A 16,733-nucleotide genomic window follows, 5' to 3' on the forward strand; every position below is an offset into this window, starting at 1 on the left:
TGAGGAAATCTGCCAGGACTAGCATCAAGAGGATAGCTTTGTCTGTCCATATAAGTTCCTGTATGAATCCCAACATGGGCTGTGTATGTGGAGTGTGCCTGGGGAACGCTAGTTTTTAATGACGCTGTGGCAGAAATACCTTCATTTAATGGCAGGAAAAAAACTATGCCTGCTTCCAGCTTATTTATTGGGTTAGCTTGCAGTTATGGAATGGAGGTTGAAATAACTGACAATTTTTAAACAAGATTTGAGCAGAGCTGTTTTGGCTCTATGTAAATCATTAACAGCAAGGGTATGAGTTTTACTTGTTAAACAGTGAACAAATGTAGTGTATCATTTGGTACAGGATAGAGCAGCTCTTCTGTGTGTTTTACACAGAAAAATTGTCTGTGTATATTTCATGACATGGCTTATTGAGAACTGCGTATTTAAAAGCAGGATACTGTTGTGTGTGTTTTCTTTTGTGGTTTGTTTTAAATGGCAGAGGAAAACTGCAGTTTGCTGATGGTGCAGGGTTTTTCTCATTTCATAGTTTCAAAAATAATTGTAGGCTTCAGCACCAGGAATTTTATTATGAATAATTCCTAGGCACAAGTTTTGTAAAGCTTTACCAAGTCCTCAATTTGAGATAATCAGTAGCAGCAGAAATTAGAATTTATTCTGTGATCATGCAATGGATTCTAAAAGAAATAACACTTGTGTAAAATTTACTATCTTGGTGTCTGCATTTGCCCTTAATTAGAAAGGGCAGAAAGGCTTCTCTGACTGTCTTGATTGATTAATTTTTTTACCACTGTATGGCATCAACAGATATACACCGATCATAAGTAGCACAGGAGGCTCATGCCCAAAATGATCAGTTAAATGATCAGTTCTGTTCTGCTCCATCAGGCGCCTTACAACATACAGAGAATCTTCCACTGTCACTGAAAGTACTTCTTATGGAAACCAACAATTCTTGGGTCCTTCTCCATGCATTACTGTCTGAGCACCAAAAAGTTCTGGAGTCTGACAAGTGTGGAGAAAGCCTTTATGTTAAACAAGATCTATGAACACTTTCTTTAAGTAGGACCTATTTTTTTTTCTGTACTTCAACTTCCTTCCCTGTCTCACAGGGCCTTATAGTACTACCAAAGACAGACCTGCCCTCTTTAGTATCTTTATCAATGACCTGGATGAGAGGATTGACTGCACTGCACCCTCAGTAAGTTTTCAGATGACACCAAGCTAGGTGGCTATGTTCATCTGCTAGAGGGTAGGGAAGCTTTACAACAGGGTCTGGACAGGTTAGGTTGATGGGCCAAGTGTCAGGTCCTCCACCTGGATCACAACAATCCCTTGGTGAACATGGGGATGTGTGGTTGGAATGCTGTAACTTGGAGAGGGGCCTGTGGGTATTGGTTGACAGTCAACTAAGTATGAGTCAGCAGTGTGCCCAGGTGGCATAGAAAACCAAAGGCATCCTGGCTTGTATTAGAAACACAATGGCCAGCAGGAACAGGGAGGTGATCTTCCCTCTGTATTCAGCACTGGTGAGGCCACGCCTGAAGTAATGCGTTCAGTTCTGGGCCCCTCACTATAGGAAGGATATTGAGGTGCTGGAGCATGTCCAGAGAAGGGCAGCGAGGCTCATGAGTGGCCTGAGACACATGACCTATGAGGACTGTTTGAGGGATCTGAAGAAGAAGAGACTGACGGAGACCTAATCTCTCTCTCCAACTAGCTGAAGGGAGGTTGGATCCAGGAGGGGGCCAGCCTCTTCTTGATGACAAGCAAGAGGAATGATTACAAAGCTATTCCGGGGGAGGTTCAGGATGGATGTTAGGAAGTATTTCTTCACAGAGAGGGTTGTCAAACATTGGAATGGTCTACCTAGGGCAGTTAGTGGAGTCCCTGGAAGTGCTTAAGCAACGTGATGGACTGGTGGTTAGGCACATGGTTTAGTGTTGGACCCTCAGTGCTAGGTCAAGGGTTGGACTGGATGACCTTTTAGGTCTCTTCCAACCAGATGTATTCTATGATTCTTTGTGATTCTTTGGTTAGTAAACCTGCTTTGGATTGACTTAACCACTGGATTTAAGTGATCCTATGATAAAGGCTGTGAACCATCAGTAATATATACATGCAGAACTTGGGGAAGCAAACTCCAAGGTACATGCATCTCAATTCATTGAAACATTTTCCTGTTATACTTTGCCTACTTGATATAGTTAAGTAGGTTTACTTTGTGAAAAATACAGATCTACGCTTGAATAGAAAGGGATTCTTTATTATGTTTAGGATGTTATTTGTAAAGCTTGTTTGGTAGAGGCTGGAGGGCACTGTTGTCCACTGAAAGTCTGTGTGAACATCTGTGTAACACTGGTTACAACGTAGCCTTCCAGTCTCTCAGTTGTCTCTCGTTATTTTCTTTCCTGTTGGTATCTCTTGTATTCTTCCCACCTTGTTGGCCACTTTTGGCACTGCTAGGTTAAATTGAACATTCTCTTTCCTACTATTGCCTGTCACTTTTGTACTCCATGTCTTTTCCTTGCAATTACAGATTTGTTTTTCTTCAGGTTTCGCTCATGTAAGTTTACATCCAAGTCAGATTGCTTGGCTTTATGAAAACACTTTGCTGCTCTACAAAAGACAATAATTATGTTTTGATGGGACAGACTTTGCTCAGCACTGTATCTGGCAAGCTGAACCTATTACAGTGAATTTCAGGATGCTGCACTAGAGCGAGGTGGAAAAGATTTAAAATGTGTATTTCCAGAGAAATTAGTGATTTAAGTGTCTTTCAAAGGTAGTTGCTTTCCCAGCTAATGGAAATTACAACCCTTATTAACATACTAATCCTCTTAATATATAGAGTCTTTCCAGATCTGTTAGTTGCCCAGTGAGCCATGCTGCTTATCATTAAGTAAGTGATTCTGGGAATGGTGTATTGTTGTCATAGTTTCAGCGTAAGAGTGTTAGCGATGAGCCAGGGACTTAGTCTGTGCCAAGGAGTGAGTCACAAATATTGTGTAGCAGGGCCACGCTGTGATGGCTCTGACACACCACAAATGCTGAATGAGGTGGCAGCCCTGATAACTGAAGATGCAGAGAAGGCAGAGTTGCTAAATACCTTATTTGCTTCAATCTTTACTCCCAAGACCAGCCTCTGCGAACTCCAAATCCTGGATGAAGAAGAAGCCTGGAGGAAGGCTCTCCACTAAGCAATGAAGACTTGGCTAGGGATCAGTTACACGGACTGCATATTCACAAGTGCATGGGCCCTGATGAGATGGATCCAAGAGTGTTGAAAGAATTGCCTGATGTTGCTGCTCGACCTCTCTGGGAATTTTGCAAAATCATGGCAAACAGGAATGGTGCCTGAGTACTGGAGGAAAGCCAATATCACTCCAGTCTTCAAAAAGGGCAAGAGAGAGGTTCTAGGAAACTGTAGACCAATCAGTGTCACCTCCATCCCTGGAAAAATGATGGAATAGCTCATTCTGGAGGTTATATCTAGGCACTTGAAAGAGAAGATTATCAGGATTTACCAAGGGGAAATCACGCTTTACTAATCTGATAGTGTTCTATGGTATCATAAGTGAATGGGTAGATGCAGGGAGACCAGTGGATGTGGTCTACCTTGACCTTAGCAAGGCTTTTGACACTGTCTTCTGTAACATTCTTGTGAGCAAGCTCAGGAAGTGTGGGATAGAAGAGCAGACACTGAGATGGTTTAGGAACTGGTTACACAATAGAGTGCAAAGAGTGGTGGTCAGTGGTGCCAAGTTCAGCTGGAGAAGTGTAAGTAGTGGAGTCTCTCAGGGATCAGTGCTGGCTCCAGTCCTGTTCAGCATCTTTATCAGTGACATTGATGAGGGGATGGTGTATGCTCAGCAAGTTTGCTGACAGTACCAAACTGAGAGGCTTGGCTGATATACCTGAAGGCTGTGTGGCCATTCAGCGAGATATAGACAGTCTGGAGAGCTGGACGCAAAGGAATCTAATGGGGTTCAACAAGGATAAGTGCAGAGCCCTGCACCTGGGAAGGAACAATAAACTGTACCAGTAGAGGTTAGCAGGTGATTTGCTGGAAAGCAGGCCCATGGAGAAGGACCTGGGAGATGTAGTGGGTGACAGTTTATCCATGGAACAGCAATGTGTGCCTTGTGGCCAAGAAGGCAATGGTATCCTGGAGTGCATTAAGAAGAGTGTGTGTGCAGCGAATCGAGGGAGATTGTCCTCCCTCTCTGCTCTGCCTTAGTGAGACCTCACCTGGAATATTGCACCCAGGTCTGATCTCCCCAGTTTAGGAGGGACAGGAATCTATTTGAGAGAGTCTAATGGAGGGCTGCAAAGATGATTAAGGGACTGGGGCATGTCCACTATTAGGAACGTGGCACTTGGTGCCACTTGGACGTGGCACTTGGTGCCATGGTCTAGCCTTGAGCTCTGTGGTAAAGGGTTGGACTTGATGATCTGTGAGGTCTCTTCCAACCCTGATGATACTGTGATACTGTGAAAGGCTGAGAGACCTGGGGCTTTTTAGTCTGGAGAGGAGAAGACTGAGTGGAGATCTAATGAATGTATATAAATATGTGAGAGCTGGGTGTCAAAAAGGAATGGACACCCTCTTGTCACTTGTGCTCTGTGATAGAACAAGGGGCAATGGATGTAAACTGCAGCACAGGAATTTCTACCTCAACATGATGTAGAACTTCTTTACTGTAAGGGTCATGGAGCAATGGAACAGGCTCCCCAGAGAGGTTGTGGAGTCTCCTCTGGAGGCTTTCAAGGATGTGTTCCTATGCAACCTGTACTAGATTCTGTGGTCCTGATCTGGCAGGTGGGTTGGACTCGAAGATCTCCAGAGGTCCCTTCCAACCCTTAACATGCTGTGATCTTGTAGCTAGTTTAGTACCCTCTCACCAGAAACATATTTTTGGTTTTGTAAGTCCTCCAGCTAACAAGCTGAGTAGACTTTATAATGTGAGAAATGGAAAGAAAATGAATAGAGGGGTGTTTGTTCTGTTTATGTACCTTTGTTATTACTTGGTCTTCTGGATTGAGAATGTCTGTGGGACAAAAAAAACATTTCTTGCTGCAGACCCTGTAAATTCAATCTGATGTTTGCATATTAAGTTGTGCTTTGTGTGTTGCACTGGCAGTGTCCTCTGACAGGTTCAGTTATGAAGTGTGAGTTAGAAAACTCTCTCTGGTGGTCAAAAAATGCTACAATTAATATTTATTAGATCCCCTCTCAATTTTCTCTTCTCCAGACTGAACAGTCCCAGGTTCCTCAGCCTCTCCTCATCAGACAGTGTTCCAGTCCTCTAATCATCTCTGGCGCACAGCCCTGTGAGGAGAGGCTGAGGGAGCTGGGGGTGTGCAGCCTGCAGAAGAGGACACTCAGGGCAGACCTCCTTGCTGTCTACAACTGCCTGAAGGGAGGTTGTAGCCAGGTGGGGTTGGTCTCTTCTGCCAGGCAAACAGCAACAGAACAAGAGGACACAGCCTCAAGTTGTGCCAGGGGAAGTCTAGGCTGGATGTTAAGAGGAAGTTGTTGTCAGAGAGAGTGATTGGCATTGGAATGGGCTGCCCGGGGAGGTGGTGGAGTTGCTGTCCCTGGAGGTATTCAAGAGAAGACAGGATGAGGCACCTAGTGCCATGGTCTAGTTGACTGGCTAGGGCTGGGTGCTAGGTTGGGCTGGATGAGCATGGAAGTCTCTTCCAACCTGCTTGATTCTACAATTCTGTGATTAACTACAGCTACAAGTACGTGAGATCATGTTGCTGAGCTGCCAATGTTGTAATTACTGTAATTATTTATTTTGGCTGCTTTTAATTACTTCTCTTTCTTCATCTGTGCTGAAGTGGAGAGTCACTTGGTCATTTCTTAGCAACACAGAGCAAAATTACATACTAAAATGATGTTACAATGTCAAATGTGTGTAACCTTGGGTTTTGGTGACAGGCAATCTTTGTTCTGGCTTTTTTTCTGGCCCATTAAGGTCTATTGTACATCTTAAATTCTTTGGGTACTGCCTTGTTCAGAGAGGGACAAAATGGGACCAGTTTCTATCCTCAGTGAATGCTAGACAGGGAAGCAGTGGATTCTGCAGCACGCAGCTGCATGGTGTAATGGACTAGCCCAGGGTCAGCCAGGCACAGGGATGCTGGGGAGAAAGCAGGTTGTCTCAGTACATCATCAGTGAACTCCATCAGGGCTTTCATAAATCAGAAGATATTTCTACATCCAAACTTAGATAGCAAGACGAGCACAGATTTATCCATGCATGATGGATAGAGACTCCAGGATCAAACTTAAGAAAAAACAAAAGACAAGAACTATGCCCCACCTATTACATGGGTAATTGTAGAACAGTGTTTTTTCCTGAAGTTCATAGATTTATGGATTTTTCCAAAATTACTCCTAAGTAGGAGGAAGATAAAATGTTACACTGCAGTTATACATAATAAATTGGTCTTTTTTTGTCCGTTATGGTGTCATAGAATGAGTTGAACTTGCTGCTGTTAGTCATACCATGCTGCAGTCATGTCATCTTCAAAAATGAAAGTACTGGCTGGAGCAAAGTGTTATGAAACTTGAAGTTCAGATTGTAACATGGGAGGTTTCCTGTTCCAGTGGCTGCTTCTGGGTTCTTGATTCTTGGGTGTTGTTTCTTTCCACTGGGATGGCGGTGGGACAAGGAGGGATGGAGGAGTAGTTTTCTAGCTTGGGCTTTTGGCTCGCTTGCTGCTGCTTGCTGCTGCTTTGCGCCATGCTTTCCCTGCAAAGTAATTGTGCATTTTGTAACATGTTTTTCCAGTTTAGCTCAGGAAACTCTATTCTTATCTCGCTTTTTTTTTTTTGGTGTGTGTCTTCATCCTGAGTTTTTATGTGTTACTGTTCCTTCACTTCTGTATTGGGAAAATAGAAATAGGCAGGTTAACCCACTGGTTTGGTTTGACCCATTTTGTTCTGATTTAAACCATTACATCTAGTTTTCTAGATCATACCAACTTCATAAATGAGCTATCTAAAAAGAGATTGCCTAGGCACAGTCTTAGAGCTATATGACAATGACTGAACCATTTCATGCCAAAAGTAAAATTGATTTTCTTCCTATCTGCTAAGCAAACTTCCTAGCAGTTATTAAATATTTTTTTCCAATGCTTGCATGTGTTTGTTAAAAAAAAAACACACCAAAATAATATCCTTCTAAAAGACCAGCTAGATATTTTAAACTAGTATTTACCCATTTTTCAACCTCATAGATATCAGGAAATGTTACTTTTCTAAAGAACTTTGGTTATTTTTTGGTAGAGAGCTCTTTTTTCTGAAGAAAACAAATTGAGCATTTTGGAAATAATGGAGTCAGTGGATGCAAGCTGCTATTTAATTTCTTTGCTTTTGGTAGGTCTGTTTTGCAATTACTAAATAATGTCTCAAAGGATTTTAGCACTTGATCCCAGGATGAAAATACAAAGTCTTCCCTCTCCTGCCTCAGCTATTTCCATTTTTTAAAAGGTTTATTTTTCTCCAGCCATATATAAGGCAAACTGGGGGGAGGGGGTGTTTAATCTTTTCTTAGATACGTGCTTTTTCTTTCTTTTTTCCCCCCTCTTTTTCTTTCAGCCTTTCTTATCTTTCTTAAGAATGAAACAACCCACCCTTCAAACAAACAAACTCTCAAAACAAACAACAAAAAAACAAACAACCACAAAAAAACCAAACAAAACCCCAGAAAAATAAGAAAAGAGTTTGCATAAAGCGACTAGTAGGGGATAGACAGATCCTGAGAGTCTGGCTCTTCTCATGGTTTATTGGACTCTCTTGGGACAGAAGTGAAGATTCTGCTTGTCCTTGCCAAATAATACCGAGCTGCAAAAACAGTGCTTAATTGTTTAATGCAGTATTGGAAATGGAACTTGGGCGAGGTACCCTAAAGCAGCTTGAATTTGTGTGACCTGTTTAGTATGCAGGACAGTGAGCACGAGTATACCATGTTCACTGCCTCCGTTCCACTCTATCCTCCACCTGTGGTAGCTTTTCTTTCTTCACATGATGGTAAACTTGAGTGTGCTATCTTTTCACTAGTGTATTGCAGCTAAATATTTTTGACACTAGCAATAGATTGTTCATACTGGCTAAGGATAAGAAGGTCACTTGTTCTGTTCTCACTTGTTCTTTTCATAACACCAAATAGTGCTAATATTTGCTGGAAAAGTCTAAAACTTTTCATACCATTACACCAGCCTTATTGAAGAATACTGCTCACCTGTGTACATAGTATTTATTATTGGGTATTCTCAAATTAGCCATAGTTATTTTGGAATGAAATCTCTCTGCATTCAAGTGGTTAGGTACCATACTTTCTACTACTGAAAATGAGATCCAAGTCTACTGGGAAATATTTTACAAATACAAAACTGCCCGAAGTATCAAACCTGTTCATACAGATGCTGTGGGTTTCTTGCCATGAAAAGCACTGTGAATTCCCCATGTTCCTTCATTTTCATAAGGAGTTACTTAGAAAGAAATATTGCTTGCAGTGCATTACCAATTATTTATATACTAATTTGCTACCTGAGAATAATTTGATATCTTAAAATTCAATTTAGTATTGAAATTGAGAGAGAAGAAGGTCTTAATCTACTTTGTATCGTACAATTTATCTTAGATTTACCTGGAAAGAAACTTGTAACACTTTTTTTAGGGGGAGGGAGGAATGGATATTACCCTTTTAAAATAGCTGTATATGAAGTTTTCAGTTGTTATTTCTACATTTAAATTCCCACTTAGCTGCAGCTTTACAGGACAAGCAAATCTGTACTGTTTATAAAATATTAAGCTGGTTTAACGTGAGTGGTCTAATGTGCAAAATTTAGCTACCAAATTTGAATTGGAGGCCACATGTAATGATTGGGGACAGAGCTCTGTTCAGACGTTTTTTGAGAGGACAAGCGTGTCAACCTCTGGTACATATCAGTGCTTCCAATTAATGATCCAAACTGAAAAAGGGAACAAGCACTTTTGCTTCTCATTTGTAGGTTACCTTTTGTGCTTCAGCCTTTTGATTAATTTCAGAGAAATAATCTAGCCTGTGAGGTTTTTTTTTTTCCTGAGCAGGTGGTAATGAAAATGTCACTAATCATGGAAATTGATTTTTCCTTTCCACCTTTGCCAGGAAGGGGGTAGGCAGAGTTAACTGGGAGAATGCAGAAGCTCGGATGGCAAAGAAACCTCTCATGCCCTGTTTAGCACCTGGCTGTATCTGTACAAAAACAGTATTCAAATATTTAGAAATCGTTCATAAGCACTGTTTATTTGAAAACAGAACTCCAAGTCAGCAGCAGGGAGTTTCCTGCATTGCATTGCTTTCATCAAGCATTGCTTAAGGTTTTAACCTTAAAAGTCCCTAGAGAGCTTTTTCTCAATTTCCTGTGCTGATTTTCCTTTATCCAATCATACTGTCACTGGGTAGGAAGAAAAACAGTAAGTTCAGTGGCATTCAATTGCATTACAGTGATGCAGTGAAGAGACTTAAAAAAACCCAAAAACTAAAATGCTGTCTTAGGTGCTAGCAACCAGAAAAAAATTCATATGGAATTTGTGGAACTAAATGAATTGGAGACTTTGTGTTCCTCTTGTGCCTTCTGAGATGCCTGTGATTTGTTCCTTAGAGCTTACGACAGAAAATACCTCAGTTCTTCATAACTAAATTATATAGGTGTAAAGGTCCACACAGGAGGTGTTTTGGAGGCTGCTTTGCATGATGTTGGTAAGTAGTACATACACAACTGCTTAGAAGCAGTGTGAAGAAAGATAAAGATATGGATGCTTCATGCACAGCTCTAGTCCTTGCATACAGGTTGTGTCACTTAGCAAACCTTTGTAGCAGTGGGTAAATGGGCTTGTGGCACTGACCTGTTTTTAGTGCTCTTAGGAAGAAATACATTGTTCTGAGATCCTACTGGTTTGGTAGGCTCTGTCAGCATTTGAAAACCACTGTGTGACTATTTTAGAATCTCTGAAAGTTTAGCCCATCTCTGAATTAATTTTATGTGTCCATATTTCATGTGGAGTTGCAGATGGGAGATTAAAAGCTGTGCTTTGGGCAACATGAGTTGAGTAATATTGGAAATAAATGCTACTGTATGGGACCTTTCTGGAGCCAGCATGTCCATCCCATTGTACAGCTATGCCAATCCTTCCAGAATTGTTCTGCAATCTATTTACACCCACAAATGTTGCAATCGTGGAAGGATTTATGAGGGTAACAATCTGACAGACCACAGAAGAAATTCACTCTATGTGGGGAAACTAAGGATTCCTTGATCATATTTTATGTATTTAGGAGAGTAGTACTGAGTTGAAACAAAATTTGGGAGGTGACTTGTGTTCCTCAAAATACATATGGAAAATGAGGACTGAGGGATATCCAATTTTATTGCTGCTTATTAGGGTGCAGATGTGTTGCCATGTGATGCAGACTTTAAATTGCCTCAAATTCTATACTGGCCTGTATAGCCTCATGCTTACAAGATACAGTCACTGTGTTTCTGTAGTTTGGCATTACTGCCTGCAGATTTCATAAGCTGTGATTTTTGGTTCTTCATGGCTTCATTACAATTTCCTAAAAATACATTTATATCCCTGGGAGCTCAAAGTAAATAGTGTTAACTTAGAGAAAACACTTGGGAAAAATGAAACTGCTCCTTGATAGTGGACTGTACTCCTCCTGCCCTTTTTTCACTTGTCTCTTGTGAGTTTCTAGTTTTGTGGTATGACAGGAGGATTGCATAATTAAATTTATATCTGGAGTAAAGTTATCACTGTTTGGGGGCTGCATTATAAAAACATTTGAAGGAAGTCCCTTTGCTGTGGCTTTCTGTCTGATGACCACACTCTGCTTGTCTTATGCTCTTTGGTCCTTCCAGGTCTCATGTATAAACCTGTAGCTTCTGGCAAAGCTGTGGCTCCATAGGTAGGCTTCAGCGGTGTTTTGATGTCTAATGGTGTCCTTCCTGCTGCAGCGGCCCAGAAAGTTCTGAATCCAGCAGAGCCAGGGAGCAGGTATAAAGTCACAGCTAGGCATGTGATAAAGGAAAAGTTTAGAAATACACAGCTATGTAAATCACTCCTGAAGCCACTTGTCTTTCCCCCCCCCCAGTTCTTTCTGCTCTCATCTCTCACTATGATTTCATGTGCTGCAGAAAAAAAAAAAGGGGGAGGGAGGGCAAAATGTGCTCACAAAATAATAAACTTGTGTAGATATAGTAATAATTTACATGTAAATTTTTCAACACACTTAAAAACCTTAAATTTAGGCTTGGAGGTAGGATTTAGATAGAAATTTTATTTTCTTGCTTAGTCAGATTCCAGCGTCTTTCAAGTTAGGCAATAAAAGTGCATTCTGACACCTATCTTTGCAATGACATACATTTTTTTACAAGCCACATAACATCAATTAATTTACTATTTTAGAGTCTCTCTATGCTTAAATCAGTCTGTAATTCATAATGTGCCACCTTTATTATGGTTTGTATAAAGATATGTTCTAATTGAACAGTATTTCAGTGAAAAATGAGGCAACTGAGTTTGGGATAATGCACTTATTTTTTCCCAGGGAAAACTGCTTTTCTTCTTAAGTCACATCTAATGTTCATTTTATTAGATTATTTTTGTCACAGTAGGTGGAGTTACATTGGTTTAGTACTTCCATATGTTACTTTTTCACCCAATCTCAAAACTTCCTAATAGTCAGAAGAAGTGGATGTTGTGTAGCTTTACCCTTATGTAAGTCATGGCGTTCAGGATTAGGAGTGAAATTGGATGTAATATACAAAGAGCAGGGATATTTTAATCTTCAAAACTAAATTAGTCTTCAGTCAAGGTTCAGAACTTGTCTTTGTTGGTAGCAGTTTCATTTTCCAGCAGAGCCGAAAGTAAATGTTTCAAAGTCTGAATGAACTTTTTTTTCCAGTTTTAACTTCAGTAAATGAATGGAAAAAGCACTTATGTCAATATGAGACTTTTCACTTATATATAGCAAAACCACATATAATTTCTTGCATGATTTAGTTTCATAAAAAACAAACTAGTTTAAGTAAACTGCAGCAAATTGCCACATAGAGAAAGGTGAGAATTTTTTTTCTTCCAGATTGTTTTAATATACAAAGCATGTTTTTCTCTTCCAAGCCCTTTCTGAAATGATCAAATAAAAAATACTTTTATGAAGCCTGCTTTTGATGAACTTGATTTTTATTTACCTGCTTAATCTGAACCATGCCTCCTTATCATGTGAAGTCGCTTACTGTTACTAAATATACTTGTGTATTTTAAAGAAGCAAAGCCGTGCGTGAGTTTGACTCATTCAGAACAGGGTTGTGGGGTAGGGAGGGACCTGCTGGTAACCCGAGAACAAGAGCAGATGCTAAATTAGCAGCTGGATCGTTAGTAACAAGTCCACAAATGTCTGTTGGAAAACGATCTTCTTTGGACTTGTGTAGCGTGGGTGTGTGGATTATTCAGAATTTCTAGCATCTAGTTGCTCTTTACTTGTGACTCAAAGGGAAAGGATGGAACCATGAGGATTTTTATTTGTGGAGTGACTGGCAACTTGCTTTCATTGAAAGGGCACTCCACAGACTGTGCTGTTTATTTGGGAGACAAAATGTAATTTGTCTACCACTCTCGCTCATGTGCTTTGAAATCTATGCAAATATTTACTGTAGTGTGTGGGCAGTCTGCTTTTACATGGCCCCCCAACCGCAGCACACCTTTCCCACTTCAATAGTGTGGGCTTGGGTATCACCAGGGGGATCTCTCTGGCTTTGTTTTATATTGGAAACCAATATATTTCTTTATTCCTTAAGCCAAGGATTATGTAAGTCACTATTTTCTCACAACATATTTTGGGGTATTTGTCCACATTTGTCGATTTGGTGACAATGATTCCTTTTCCTAGGTATGGAAATGGTACATGGATACTGTGGCCCTAGCGTTAAACAAAATACTTTGTGATTTCTTTGTTAATCAGGGAAAAAAGGCTTGTAGAGGGGGGAAGAAGCCTTCCTGATGACAGCGTGACTACCAGCGACAGCCTTGTCATTGCCAGGAATTTATACTGAACAAAGGGAGCTTGTGGCATTCTGAGATAATGACTGTGATTTAAACCCCTGGAAAACGAACAGCCCCCCTGTAGATGAACCTCCTCCAAACTCATGTCAGCACACCCACGCAACAGAATGAAGGTGATGTATCCTGTTCAGTTGCCTTCCACTGGCATTTGCACTCCAGTGCCAGGAGCTGACTGAAGGTCATGCAGAAGTTAAGGCTTTGAGGCTGGCAGCAGTGTTTTCAGCTAAGATGTCAGAAAAGGCTCCACAAGTTGCCAAGAAGATTCTGACAGGACCCCACTTATAGGCTTCTTGGCTTTTCCAGAGAGGGATGTACAAACTGGATCTCCAGCTGAAGACTTTACTAATGTGGGAAGGACGAAGAAGATACTTTCAAGCAACTTCTTTTCACTTGTGAATCCTTTTCTGATAAGCAACTTGACACCTAGACTAGATCTTCCCTTCTTTTCCCTAGGAATTAAGTATCCACATGAAAGAGGAAACGAGTCAAAGTCAGTGGGTTTCAGCTGGAGTTCAGAGGCCCAAGAAAAAAACAAACCAGCATAACCAGTTTTGGACTGTGTAGGGGCTATTTATAATGGCCTAAATATAGAAAAATATAACTGTCAAGCCCATGTAAATTGTCATCAAAAGGTGAAGATAGTGCTTGGGTTTTGTGTATGTGCACACACAGTATCAAGTTTTAATTAACATGTTAATGTCTGTGGTAGAACAGTCTTTATGACTGCGTATCATATAGTGTTACTTATTTCCAAATACGTGCATGGAGGTGGTTTTATTTTGGGAGGGGGAAGAAAAGAAGTTACTCTCTGGTAACTTTTTTTACAGGTCAGTTAAGGAGCGTGATTCATTAGTTGCCTTTTGACAAGGAGTTGCTTTTCCATCTTTGTACACATGACTGTAATTTAGCCTTAATGGAAAAGCAGAGTTGCTTAGTGTAAATCCTCTGGACAATATACTCCTTTCTAGCGGAGATTCGGAATGTTTTTCTGCGTTAGCTGATACGCTGGGTGAGACCACTGTCTGTTGTGCAGCAGGTCTGATGGAGAAGGGGGAGAATTGGGCAGTTCTTTGTGATCACCAAGCCAATAGCAGCTATGAGTTTTGTGTTTGGATTTGATTTTTGCCTGCTGTTTCATTGTGTTGCTGTTGTTTCTTTTTTAATGTAGTGTAATACTTTAAAAAAGTAATTAGTATCTCCCCCATAGAGCAGTTTACTATGAGCCTTTATCACTAGCAAAGAAGATTTTTCTGTATAATGCATTTGGAGAGCAGTGGGGCTGATTCTGTGTAGAGTTGTACAGGTAATCTAGTTCAACTCTTTATAGTTTGAGCTTTCAGAATTTTTCTAAATGGCAGTTCCATGCGGTTTTCCGACATGTTTTAAGCCAAAACAAAGAATAACCTTTGCATTACTGTAAAACCATGTAGTTATTCAAATACTCATGCCGTATTAATTTCTGCTGTCTTGTACTTGGCATGTTCATTTTGAAGCTTTGGGAGGTGTCTGGTGTTTAATGTCAGATATAAATATGACAATGCACTGCATGCCCTCTGCTTGGGAGACTGTGGATCTCTCTGTTACAGGACTTCATGTGATTCTGATCGCTCTCCAGAAAGTGGACCATTTCCAATGTGTTAACCAATTCTCAAACAGTTACATTTTTTCCATAAATAGGACTTACATATTCTGGACCTGTTTGGTCAAGTTCTCTTTTACCTGTCACCATTCCTGGAGGTGTTTAAAAAGAGGTTGAATGAGGCACTTAGTGCCATCGTTTAGTTAGAAGGGTTAGGTGATAGGTTGGACTCGATGATCTTAGAGGTCTTTTCCAACCTGGTTGATTCTGTGATTCTCTAACTCCCTGGTAATGCCAGAATGCAGACAACAGAAAACACCAAAGCAAAGCTGTGCTAAATTTGCTCTCTATAACTACCTGAAAGGAAGTTGTAGCCTGGTGGGGGTTGGTCCCTTCTGCCAGGCTCCAGTCTCAAGCTGCACCAGGAGAAGTTTAGGATGGATGTTGGGAGAAAATTCTTCACAGAAAGAGTGGTTTGCCATTGGAACAGGGTACCCAGGAAGGTGGTGGAGTCACCATCCCTGGAAGTGTTAAAAAAAAAGACTGGATGTGGCATTTAGTGCCACGGTTTAGTTGATTAGATAGTTTTGGGTATTAGACTGGACTTGATGATCTCAAAGGTCTTTTCCAACCTGGTTAATTCTGTGATGTCAGTGTGCATCATCTTCAAGTGCATCTAATTTCATGGATGACATGTAGTAATATCATGAATGATTTGTAAAGCTTGGGATCACCCCTGTGTAGTTTTGTAGTAGAATTCTGTTTGTTGCATCTATATGGAAGAAAGATTCACACTTTGCTAATTTATATACATGTAAATCAGGAGTATTTCAGTCTCAATGGGTGATTTCAGAGAACTCACTAATTTTTTTTAAAGTGATGTGAACCTTTAATACAACATTTTAATATAAAAACATATTAATTTAAAATAATTATATTCATGTGGAAAAAATGTTTAGAATTTCTCATAAATAAGCATCTCTAGAGATTGTGGGAGCTAGCCTGGAAGGTCAAGCTCTTCAGTCTTAGGCTTTGGTCTTCAGGCCTGAGTTTGGGTTATGCATAAGAGCCAGCAAGGTTACTTAAGGAGTCTGCATAACAGACGTTTTAAGATCACAAAGGCATGAACTTAAACGGCACTTGAAATTAAACTGTTTACCCATATGTGTGCCTCCACATTCTGTCAAATTCTGCATGCTTTGAAATTGTGGTTAAAATAGATTCCTCCTTGGACATGGCTGATCGAGGTAAAGTCTGCCTATAGAGTTTATGCAATGACCTGAGGACTACTTCAGTGCTGCATCTCCTAGGAGAGAAGCAGCACAGAAAATCATAGCAAATGCATGGTGGTTTGGTGCCTCCATTACCATTAATCTAGTTCCTGAGCTGCTATAGAATCAGGTACAACTTAGAGCAGCCTCTTGAAAAAATTTACTTGTACATCTAAATGTTGTATATGCCTCTTTTTTCCCCCCAGTAAATACTTTACTTTGGGTTTGCAGTGGGAAATATTTTCCCTTAGTGTATATTTTTGTACAACTTTTTTGCAAATTAGAATTGTTACACAAGGGTTAGACTTAGAAGTGGAGTCAGTTCATGAGTTTATGTCCTCAGGACAGGAAAATTCTACACACATAGGCACAACATCAGATACTATAACTCTGTGAACTCTGGTCCTGCAGAGAGAATCTCTTCTTGTGCCCACTTTGCACCTTGATGGTTGTGGATGGATTGTGACTGAAGCAGATTTATTACATGGTTCTGGGACTGCGAGGCTAAATTAAAATAACAACAGTAATGAGCAAAATTCATTCGAGTACATCACTGCCATCAGAAAGGAGAAGCAGGCACTCAGACTGCATGTCTTTGGTTTTTTATTGATTTCCTAATACTATTATCCTAGACTCTGACCATGCAGTAGGAATCTGCCACAGATAAGCAAAGGTGGTGCTTTTTGCTGTTGGAAATTGCAGCTTTAACTGGGAAATTGCTTTCTCCAATACATTTCATATGCTTTCAGGTCTTTCT

The 16,733-nt window shown here is 40.5% G+C and overlaps 1 protein-coding gene across 3 annotated transcripts in view; it reads left to right on the forward strand.

The window, feature by feature from the left end:
* COBL (cordon-bleu WH2 repeat protein) overlaps window positions 1-16,733 on the forward strand; it is a 237,006-nt gene that overhangs the window by 2,533 nt on the left and 217,740 nt on the right. The window contains exon 1 of one of the 3 annotated variants that reach the window (XM_064160739.1): window positions 13,184-13,239. The exons of the other annotated variants lie outside the window; for them this stretch is intronic. The gene's annotated coding sequence lies outside the window, so the exon portion shown is untranslated. Of the gene's footprint in view, window positions 1-13,183; window positions 13,240-16,733 lie in introns of those variants that run through there. 3 annotated transcript variants of the gene reach the window in all.

This window comes from Pogoniulus pusillus, chromosome 21 (genome assembly GCF_015220805.1).
Source record: "Pogoniulus pusillus isolate bPogPus1 chromosome 21, bPogPus1.pri, whole genome shotgun sequence".
Classification (NCBI taxonomy): Eukaryota; Metazoa; Chordata; class Aves; order Piciformes; family Lybiidae; genus Pogoniulus; species Pogoniulus pusillus.